The 11,595-nt window shown below is 48.9% G+C and overlaps 1 long non-coding RNA gene across 1 annotated transcript; it reads right to left on the reverse strand.

The window, feature by feature from the left end:
* Nucleotides 1–3,482: 3,482 nt before the first annotated feature.
* Nucleotides 3,483–11,595, reverse strand: LOC120388872. The gene is made up of 6 exons (XR_005590661.1): nucleotides 11,441–11,595; nucleotides 8,692–8,716; nucleotides 8,111–8,164; nucleotides 7,097–7,171; nucleotides 5,539–5,658; nucleotides 3,483–4,278 (listed from the first exon to the last, which is right to left on the reverse strand). It is a non-coding gene; the product is annotated as an uncharacterized LOC120388872 (long non-coding RNA).

Raw genomic sequence — 11,595 nt, forward strand, 5'->3', positions numbered from 1 at the left:
CCTACATGTAACATGCCAACCCTTCCCCCCGCATATTCACACCAACCTTTCTAATATATAACATGTCAACGCCCTTGCAGAAGCTTTGGCAACGCCTTCCAGTGCACATATTATATCAAGCCCTTTGCACTAGCCATATGAACCTCCCCGTATAGGGTGACCATATGTCCCGATTTTATAGGGACAGTCCTGATTTTTGGATCTTTTTCTTATAGGCTCCTACCCCCCCCCCCCCCCCCAATTTTTTTTTTTTTGCTTGTCTCACCTATGGCCCATGCCAAGTCATGCCAACTAGCCACGTATGTCACTATAAAACCCTCACAGAAGTCACATCTACCCCCTGCATGAGCCATGACCAGTGAGGTTGACACCCATGTAACGTCAATAGCCTATCACCAGTCACATCAAGTAGGGCTGGTGCAAATTTTACCGTTTTCCCCACATCAAGCCACTGTCAACGTTATGCCAGCCTTCCCTATCACAAGTCACGTCAACTGGTGCTGATGCCAAAATCACATCATCTGAGTACCTAGACAGCTAGGTGCATTAGAGAGGATAATTAACTAGTCACTGCCACCCTATTATCTCAGGTAAGAGACCTCCTGTATATGGTACCCTTGGACATGTTTTTAGACAGGACTTCACTTTTCCCATATGCTCGTCTCTCTCTCTTTGAGTTGATGGTTTCATTGACTGCTAGCTGGAGAAGTGTCCGCATTGTGACCGTCCCCTCACTGAGGCTCAGTAACAAGGGGCAAAGGGAGAATGGGCTGTGAAGACTGACTTCTCCTCTAACCCTTCGTACTTGTCCCTCCAGGGCTGTGGTGAGGTTGTTCACCCTGCCACTGCCTGGGCTGTACTGGTTCTGGGGGATAAACGCAGCGCTTTAGGCTGCAAGGCTGTCAAGCTGGTACCATTCTCAAGCAATAAGTTAACTATCCAAAAAATACTGCATAGCTGAAGGTCCGTAAACTTTGACACCCAGAGGGACAATTTGTAGGACACACAAGAATTGACTTTGGGTCATGGGGAAATCTTCAGTCTTAAGGCCCAATCCTGCAGACATGTTTAACTTTGCTGCCCTGAGCAGTCCTCTCAACTTCAACTACTAGTTGCTTTAGTGAAGCATGTGCAAAAGGTGTTTCCAAGATGGGAGCCTTGGAAGTATGATCAGAGGAATGTAGGGTTGTAAGGGACCTCAAGAGGTCATATCTAGCCCACCCACCTGCGCTGAAGTAGATTGAATTATACCTAGACCATCCCTGACAGGGATTTGTCCAACCTGTTCTTAAAAACCCTCCAGTGATGGTGACTCCAGTGCCTAATTGTGCTTTGCATTAGAAAGTTTGCCCTAGTATCCAATGTGACTCTCCCTTGCTACAAATTAAGCCAATTACTTCTTGTCCTGACCTCAGTGGTTATGAAGAGCAATAGATCACTTTCAAAAGATGTTCAACTGTAGATGGTGTGAAACATAAGTAAGCTCTTTGAGGTACAAATATCTCCTACTGTGTGAATGTGAAATGCCCAACGTAACGGGGCCCTGTTCTTGGGCAGCCCATCCAGCTGGGCCTCCATTTGCACTTGGATAACCCACAAAGCTCAGCCGACATGAGCAACAAAGCATGTGGCCTTCTTGTAATAATTTCTAAGAGATCACCAGTACAAACTGAATTACAGCAGAGGACGGATGGGAGTGGTTACGTGATCCAGTTTTGCTCAAACTGGACTAAGGCCCACGGTTACTAGACAACTCAAAACTCACTCTGATACCTCATTCTCCAAAGATACAGGAGTCCTAAATGCAGAGTCCATCTCTCCCTGAGTGTTTCTACAGTAGCCCAGCACAGTTGGGCATCTGATGCTGCCTGGGCTCCCCAGGGCACTACCCCAATAGAAATAAAGCATGAATTCCTAGATTTGTACTGCAAGGACATTCAGAAAACCACCACCAGGAAATCACATGCTACTTTATACTACTTGCATTTATCATTGTGGGCACCAGAGGGCACAGTTGTATGTCTTCACCCCACCAGAGTTGCTAAAAAACTGTACTAACTGTATATTTAGACAAAGTACTAAATGTAGTTTAATCAATTTTTAATAAAATAGATTTTGTCCTTCCATATCATCCCCTCTGACTCTTGGAACACTACAAACACTACTGAAATTTGACCTCAGCTGCTCCTGGGAAGGTGGATATTACAGATGAGGAATGGGAGATAGAGGTGATGTCACAATGCAAGTCTGGCGTAACTGGGACTAGAACCTCTGTTGTTTTAGGCCTGAACCACAAGACCACTGGTTTTCCTTTTAAGACCTCCTTTTAAAAAGGAGTGTTCTGATTGACAATAGATCTGAATTAGACCACCCCCACGGTGCGGTATCTTAAACTATTTTCATATAGGAGACATTGGGGATGTGAGAACTTATTTACAACTAGCTCCACTCTACTGGAAATGTGGGGGCTCTGAGCTAATCCCTAAGCACTACAGAGAGGGTCATGGGTTCCTAGGCTGCACATTAAATCAGGTAAATTGTGGAAGAACAAAAACAGGCTTGTTGGATTAAAAGGTACAATTATTACAAAAAAGCAGTGTTTGGAGAGGTAAGGAGAGGGCATCAAGTTGTCATGGCAACAGAAGGTCAGAGCTTTAAATAAGTCTCACCCTATGCACCAGAGACCTCTCACTGGCCTGGCCTCAGAGGATTTACTCCTTTACTGGTTACTTACAAGAGTTGTTTCATAATAGGTACAAATTACAGGGGTAACTTGGGCCAAGCTGATTTAAAAGAACAATTAATGGAGGTTTATTTTAGCATTAATGAAAACGAGACTAAGAACATATTGGCATAGGGTAGGCATTGTGCACACTGCTCATGTACTTCAGTCCCCATTTACAGCCCTCTCTGCTAGTACACCTCCCACTCTCCAGCCCAGCTCTGCCCTGCTCCACAATCTTAACTTGCAGCACCCTATGCTACCATAGCCTGAAGCAGAGAGCGGAAAAAAGTCACAATACAGAATTGGCCTGCAAATGCAACCAGTTTTCCTTTGTTTCAAGGTTTGGGGGACTGTGGCTCAAAGCCATTGTAACAAGACCCTGGAGATGTGGTAGGAGGAGAATTTTGAGGTCACAAAAAGCAAGGTCCTGCCTGCTTTAGAAGTATCCACTGCTTAGCTGGGACATCTCAATATGAGCCCCGCTACTGAGGTTGCAAAGTCTTGAAACATGAAAGGCTGCATCAGGCTTGCTGGAGTGGAGCGTGTGGATGGAAGACGCTCAATAGGTTTGAATATAGGACCTGGAATGCTGCTTTCATGATATTCACACTGCATTGAAGCATTAGACCACTCGCCGCTTCTTTCGGAGTATTGGTATAGAAGAATTATACCCCATATTGCAAGGGAACAGAGATTCTGCTTTTGCTGTGTGTTTGGTCAGTTAGCAAGCACTAGAAAGAAGCCACTACACAACCAGTTTACGACTTTCATTATTTTATTTGACAGACACCTTTCTGAAGTGCAACAAAAGTTAATCATACAACAAAATTAAAAACAAAACAAAGTTTTGCAACACTAGGTGATTCTGGAAGGAGGAAGTGCATTATCACGATTCAGAAACATCAAGATTTAGAGGTTACATTTTGTGAGCAAACGCCACTGCCTAGCTGGGACATCTCAATGCGATTTGTCAGGACTGCATCAAGGTTCTGCAGAAGAGGGGAAAACTGTTTCGACAACAGTTTAAGAAAATGTTGGGATTTATAAAAATCCCGAGTTTAAATTTAAACAGAATATTGCATCATTTGTTAAAACATTTTCTCTCATTTCCTGTCCAGTTCCCCCCCATACCCGACAATGAGCTGTAATTCCTCTTCCCACACTGATGGGATTCCCAGATGGTGACCCTCCCTGACTTGACAGCCTTCATCCCAGCAACCCCAGACAAAGAGCTTGTTGGTGCGATATCAGCACCAAGACAGATTTCTCTGTGAGGTTGAACAGTGAAACTCACTCAATAATTACTCAAAGTTAGAGGCACCTTAATGGCACAATGATATAACAGGGCACGTTAGAGGGGCTGTTTCAACTCTAGACAGGTGTTGCGTACAGATATAAAGCATGTCAAAGCACAGAGCTGGATCATCATCTGTCTTTGTCCAAACCGGAATCCTGCGCAAAAACTTCTGGGAACGGCCACGCGTCAGGGGACATTTCGGCAACTCCCGTCATCAAGCGCTCGGCCAAGCTGAACGAAGCAAATGCTCATCAAGCTAGAGGAAGAGAAGGAACGTATATAGTTAAACTAGAAATTTAAAAATAAAACTGGACTAAGCGCAAAGAAGGGTTACTAGGATGATCAGGAGTTGGAGCCCATCCTAGGAGAGGAGATGGAAAGAGCTTGGCTTGTTTAGCCTAGCCAAGTGAAGGCTGAGAGGGGAAAAATCTGATTGCTCTCTCTAAATAGGTCAGGATGTGGTGGGGAAAAACACCAGAAGAGCTACTGAAGCTCAAGGACATTATTGGCACAAGAACAAAACGGCTACAAATTGATTGTGAATACATTTAGGCTGGAAATGAGAAGGTTCCTAACCATCAGCGGCGCGAGGGTCTGGAACAGCCTCCCAAACTGAGCAGAAAGCGCGAGCTAGTTTGAAGATGGAGACACTTACATTTAGGTACAGAATTCTATGCTGGAGCTGTCTGTGACAGCAGTGGACTGAAGGCTCAGAAAGGACCTTTCCAGTCTGATGTACCTGAAGCAGCAGCTACTGCTCTTAACCCTGCATGCTGCAATACAGCGAGAGTGTAACAATGCCCTCTAGTGTTTAAATAAAAGCACTCTAGACAAACCCAACACAACACAATGGCCCACACAGAGGACAAGAGACCTCCTAGAACTAATTAAGGAACAGTCCTCAAGTACAAGTGTGGGCGTAGGGTGGAGGGGTGCATTTTGGGATCCAGCAGACCAGGATGCTAGCCTTGGTTCCGGATTTACCAAGCAGGCGAGTCTGCCTTCAGCACCACCTGAACTCACTGCACCTCAGCCCACCAGAGCCACGCTCCTTTTCTGACCCCTTTTGCCAAGTTAGAGTCAGACTCCTCATGGAATTTTTTGCCTCCCATGAATGCTCTGCCCTGCTGGTGGTAGCCAGCATAACCAGAGTGGCTGGGAGTTTGGGGATTTGCAGCATTACAGCATTTTAACATGGAGCCTTCCCTAGTGTTTCCTTCTCTATGTAGATAGGCTGGAATGCAGCCACTTCTGGGGTGAAGCACAACAGCTGCTCCAGCACTCAGCATACTGCTGTTGGGTGCGGGGGAGGGGGGAGATGAAGTTCTGACCAACCATAACATGGCAAGTCCTTGCTATTTCAAGTGCCCCATCATATTTATAAATACCCATGCCAAGGGGGATAGGACCTGGGTTAAAGGTCTCCTTCTAGAAAGCCACATGCAGCAAGGCTCCATTTATCCAAGGAGGAAGGGCTGAGCCAGCGCTACTGGGATAGCCAGACCCACCACCTTACCTGTGCTATGTATGGAGTCGCCCATGCAGTCTGCTGTTCCTATCCCAAAGCCAACGCCTCTTTAATGGCTGCCACAATCTTGGCAAGCTTGGTGCCATTATCCACAAATCCATCCCCGTTCTGCCAGAGAGCAGCCAGTTAGCAAGGGGGCAGCTGAACCCACTCTACCCTCCCCCCACCCAGGCATGCCCCATAAGGCTAAAAGAAGTCAGAGCATGAGAAGGCTGTTTGCCAGAAGCTTGGGATGGGCGACAGGATGGATCACTTGGTGATTCCCTGTTCTGTTCATTCCCTCTGGGGCACCTGGCATTGGCCACTGTCGGCAGACAGGATACTGGGCTAGATGGACCTTTGGACCTTATGTTTTAAGGCTTCTTCAATCCTCCAGGGTGACACAGCCACTGACGGTGTCCAGAGTTATGCCCCCGGAGAGTTCCACTATTTAAGAGCATTCCTCGCAAGGCACCTTCTACTTAGGCACTCATATCACTGCCAAGAAGCTGTGACAGGACAGCAGTGCCAGGACTGGAGGGACAATGCAGTGTTTGAAAGGCAGCCTTGGAAAAACCTCACGGCTCCTCCTTGGCTACAGCAGCAAACACAGAAAGCTTGTTTCTGCTGCTGGACCTTCCCGGCTCACAAAGATCTCAGACAAAATATTAGCTTAAAAAAAAAAAGTGGGTGAAGCTTACAGCCCCTTCCCCCCGCCAAGAAATATGGGCAAACACGACCCTTTCTAGAAGGTGCCACATACAGGACAGTCCAAGTTCATCAGGCTCCTGCAGCATCCTTAAGGACACAGAATTCAACAGTTCTGCCACCTCAGAGAGACACTTGACAGTGGAAGTACTTTTAATGTAGGACCGGCTGCTCTAATCTCCCCATCCCCCAGGACCTGCAGCACCAGCAGCTGCAAGAGCCAACAGCTATTTTAGCATCAGTGAAGTTTTCCAAGGAGCTGTATTTTCCCTCCTGTAAAGGCCGGCAGCAGTGGCTGCTAATAAGCCATTTCAGTTTGCCACCCTGGAGATAAAGGATGCAGGTTTCATCCATCACTGAAATGCAGCTATCTTTGAGGTGGAAAGTGGCAGCTGTTGGAGGGGAAGGGCAGGGAAGAAGAGAGAATAAAACCACAGCCTGTATCCTACTGCAACTGCAGAGGAAGTTTACGGAGTCAAGATAAGTTGAACAAGGCATTGGGTTAACACTTGCATGCCCAGTGAGTGGGCTAGTAGGAGTCAGTGGCCGATATGTGTTTTAGGTTTCATTTCCAGCAGCGCTGAAGGAAGAGTACCAACCCCCTGACCCACAGTGACTGCTCCTTAGAAGCCCGCACCAAACTGATCCCCGTTCAGCACGCACATTCTAAGGGGATCATTGTACAGGCTGGGACAGGATTACTGCTCCAGCTTCGATACCGGCCTCTGACCCAGCCTTGTGCTCACAACTCATCTCTGGACTGAAGTCTTCCTGTCTCATGTACATCACCCGCCTTGGTGACAATCAGCTGAGCAGTTCAGTTAGGAACTAGATGAGAGGGGAGGAAGAGACCACTCACCATTTTTGAATGCACCAGTTTGCCTGCGATTGTCACTTCAAACCATCCTGTGACCTGAGGGGTCCCTTCGCCACTCTAAGCAGAGAAGAGGAGTCAGTCACCTTGAGAATGACGAGCCCCAAGGGGGTCTGGGTTATTTTAAGCAGCAAGCTCTCCCCTTCAGGTTAGTTCCTAGTTAGACCAACAGGAGTGCTCCCTACAGGCCTCAGAGAGGAGAATACATCTGCAAACAGATGTTATGAACTTGATGCAGAAATGATAGGGTCGGATTCTCTGGCCTGGGGTCATACAGGAGGTCAGACTAGATGATCATAATGGTCCCTTCTCTGGCCTTGGAATCTATTAAGTTAATTTATATTCTAGAAGCCAGGATCCAATTGTGCCAGGTGCTGTACAAACATATCAAAGAATCCCTATCCCAAACCGTTTATAATCTAGAAGAAGAGTATCTATAGATTGAGGCGCATAAGGAAATCAGGACACAATACTAGATTGTCGAAACATCTTCAGTCCTGCAAGGACTTTCTCCTTCTACCTTAATGCCACTCTCCATGCTTCCTTGATCAAGGCTTCCCTTACCTCTACCACACGGTGCATGCTTTGTAAACCAACCAGCAGCAGCCCAGGGTCAGGTCAGAGCTTTCCCCATGGTTATGTTTGTGCCCGTTTGCACATCTGAGAGGTTTAACAGCTTCCCCTGAAGCATGTGGCCCTTGCCACTTTCAGAGACAAGATACTAGACTAGATGAACCATGGATCGGACAGCTATGTTCCAGATTCACGCTGGACATGACGTGCTTTTAGCCCGACAGTTCTCAGTCAGGTCTCACCAGATGAGGAGGGACTTCTTTAGAGCCGCCTGCATCGCACAGTCCCACTGAAAGCAACAGGAGTTTTGACAGTACAGAACCGGAGCTGTAGAGGACATGGCTATTCCTTGGCCGTGCATATTCACTGATTGGGAGTCAGACAGACACAAAAGCTAAGTGCCCTGGACAGTCCCAGGATACTCACGATCTCCAGCTTGCCTGGGAACTGTTTTTGAAGTTCCTTCTTGAGCTGTTGATACTAGAAAGGAGAGAGAGGAAAGGCAGAACCCAGAGTGAATGTCTGATAGGTCTTTGTCAGGACTCGCCCCTGCTGAATCTTGGCTCCACTGTTACTTCACACACCTAAAACAGCTGGCAACAGTGCCAGCTAGTGAGCCAAGCCCCACATGGCCTGCTGTGGGTACAGGAGCCCTTTCTAGCCCAACTGCCTGCTTCCCTTCACATCAGTTTTCTCACCAGTGCAACTCCATTTATACCTCCTCATGCACAGGTTCAGACAGCCCAGGCAGCCGATTGGGGACCGGAGGGGGAGGAAAAGCTCACTGGGTCAGGCTGGGACAAAAGGGTTGGGGATGCTTCAGGAGCAGATCCAATGAAGTGCTACAGCCCAACTTTCTCTGGAGGAGAACTTCCTCTCTTTGCACAAGGCCAGTGACTTGGACCAAGTGCTGGGAACAGGAATGGGGTCCTGGAGCACATCAGTCCAGTTCACCCACCACTGCCACAGTTATAACTGGAACTGAACCGAGGAATCTGGACGCTTACCTTGGGACCGTAGCCTCAGGCCCCGCTGCAGGGAGACAAAGAAGAGTTATTTCAGCAGCTAGACACTAACCAAAGAAGGGACAAAGGCTGAAATTCAAACAGGAGCTGAGCTTCCTTGAAAATCCCACCTGGTCTCCTGCTATTTGAGGAGAAGGGGAACTACATTAGGCTGCAAAATATCATCACCACCTAGCTCTTCTATAGTGCTTTCCATCAGCCAATCTCAAAGTGCCTTGCAAAGGAGCAGCATGTAGCTCCATTTTACGGAAGGGAAAGGAACTTGTCCAAGGTCACCCAAGCAAGTTAGTGGCAGAGCTGGGAATCCCGAAACCTTGTCCAGTGCTCTGCCACAAGGCCATGCTGCCTCCAGAAGCAGTGGCCTGTTGTCTTCTCTGTGGGACAAAGACACTAGATGGCAACATGACCCCCTTTTTGAGGGCATCTCACTGGATTTTGAGTATCAATGTTGGTCCACAGAAAATGATAAAGTTACAAATCCCTGGAAGGGTAAAACCCCACTAAAGATACTGATTGTTGCTAGTTGTTTTCATTAGAAACTTAAGACTGAAGTTGAGCCTTCTTGCCATGTGGTTACTTTTATTGCATTTAGATCATGTCAAGAAACAGTCAACCGCTGACTTTATCCGCCCACGCTAATGGCTATTATTTGGAATAGGGCGCGTATGAACTTTGCACTCGCACCTGCTGGTGCTGGGACAAACTGGCCCCATAATCACCCTCTATCAGAGATGCAAGAGAGCAACTGGCTGCTGAGAAAGAGACTCATACCAACCCTTCCTGTGTCTATTTTAGATGCACAGGCAGCAGAGGAGAGCGCTTCCAGAAGTCATTCAAGTAGGCATGGGAATGTAGGAGGAGGAACAGAAACCTCTTAGAAGATACTGTTACAGAGTTGGCTAAACCCTAGAGTCACAGCAACTAACTGTGCAGGATAAAACCATTTTATTGGCAAGGAGGTAGGATTTCCACCCTCTTCCCCCCCCCCCCCCAAGCTCCACCCCAGCTTCAGGAATCACTTCTCACTGCTGCCCCATGGACATGGAATAACTCCTCCACTCCCACAGCACACAAGACTTGGTATCGCTCTGGAGATTTCATTACACTGAGATAACCAGAGGATACACAGCTACCACGACTACACACGTTCTGGAAGACAGGTGAAGCAGCAAGAGGGGAGTTAGAAAGTTTAAGTCTATGGAACAAAAAGTGAGGCAGTTCAGGTCTGAGTAGGAGGTGGTGATGGGGAACCAGGCCTGGGGAGGCCGGACCTATAGGTGCATGGAGGGCTGTGGGTCGTGCTTGATAGGCATGAGAGTTGTGTATATGGGAGGCCATGGGCTACTCTAGCGCAGGGGGGGGGGGGGGGGGCGGCGCTGATCACCGCAGAGGCAGCCTGGCAGAGGATTCACTTAGCAAAGGCTGCAGCAGGTCAGGATTAAGGTGTCTTGCACTAAGCAAGAGAAATGCCGGTCTATTTCGGGGTGGCAATACCTAGCTCAAGCTCTGGCTGACTGAACGTGGGCAGGTGGCATGTTAGCTGCCACTTTGCGGCAGAAGTACCAAATATAAACGAGGACTCACCTGACTGCCCAGAGGTGGCATTAGTCCACCTACCATTCAGCCAGCACGTGCTAGGCTGTAAGCAGCTTCATTCACCCTGTGGGACAGAAGTGGCTTAATCCCCTACAACACCTGTGCAGGTTTATTTTAAAGAACTCTCAATTTAAGCCCCAAACAGCCAAGGTATCGACCCAGTTACCCTCCAGCCCAGTCACCTGTTCTCAAGGGGGAGTGAAACCGGCATCCAGCCAGACCATTCCTAAGAGGGCAGCACAGCATCATCTCCCCCCCCCCCTCCTTTGTCCTGTGGCCTTCTGGCCAGCAACTCCAAGGATTTACCCGTAGGCCCTGAAATCAACAGAGAACCTCCCACTGACTTCAGGGGGCTTTGGGTCAGGACAACTGGGACAAGGGAAATAAGCGTTATCCAGTCTCGCTGCTTTTAATGGATACTTTGCTGGATCAGAACGTTCCCCGCCCCAGCCTGTGGCACATCCTCTAAAATACCCCGCCCCAGGTCAACGCAGGGCTGGCGGCTTGTGTGCATCTGTGTCACGGTGGGGAAGGGAATACATGTTACGGGACCAACTTCTGCTGGCAAGAGAGACGAGCCCTCAGAGAAGGCAACCGGCCAAGTCAGCGTAACAGCGGCCTAGGGGGACCAGACAGCAAGTGTGAAGAATCGGGTCGGGGGGGGGGGGAAATAGGAGCCTATATAAGAAACAGACCCCAAAATCGGGACATCAGGTCACCCTACAGCAGCCAAACGTTTTACGCCATTTCCATCCACACGTCCCCCAGGGCCGCATCATCTGTCCTGCCTCGATTTTTGTCTGGGCGAGGCCACTCTTATAAATCTGAGCCTTGCCTCCCCCACCCCCGCGCTTTAAGGCATCTAACACCAGCAAGGGAGCCGATTCCTCGGGGCCCCGCCAGAGAGGCCCATCAGTTGAAGCCAGCAAGAGAACAAAGGGGCGGGGGGGGAGTCACTCTCTCCTCTTGGCCTGGTAAGCGGCCCTAGCACGCTGGAGCCGCTGCATGGACGAGCGGCAAGACACGCGTGTTTCCTTGCTCTCCCAAGGGGCTAACGGGCCAGAACCGGCCCGCTCCCACGGCGCCGGGGCCACGCATGCAACCCCGCCGCCAGCTACTCCCCACCCCGGCTTACCAATAAACCACCTGGACTTGGACAGCCATGGCAGCTGCTTCCGCAGGAGCCCGGGACAGCAGCCACTGCGCAGGGGGGCTAACCTGGAACGTTGAAACCTCGGACGTTCTAATTTAGAACGCGGCAACGCAGCCGATTTTAACGCCAACGTTCCG

The sequence above is a fragment of the Mauremys reevesii genome, linkage group 22, assembly GCF_016161935.1.
Source record: "Mauremys reevesii isolate NIE-2019 linkage group 22, ASM1616193v1, whole genome shotgun sequence".
Lineage (NCBI taxonomy): Eukaryota > Metazoa > Chordata > Testudines > Geoemydidae > Mauremys > Mauremys reevesii.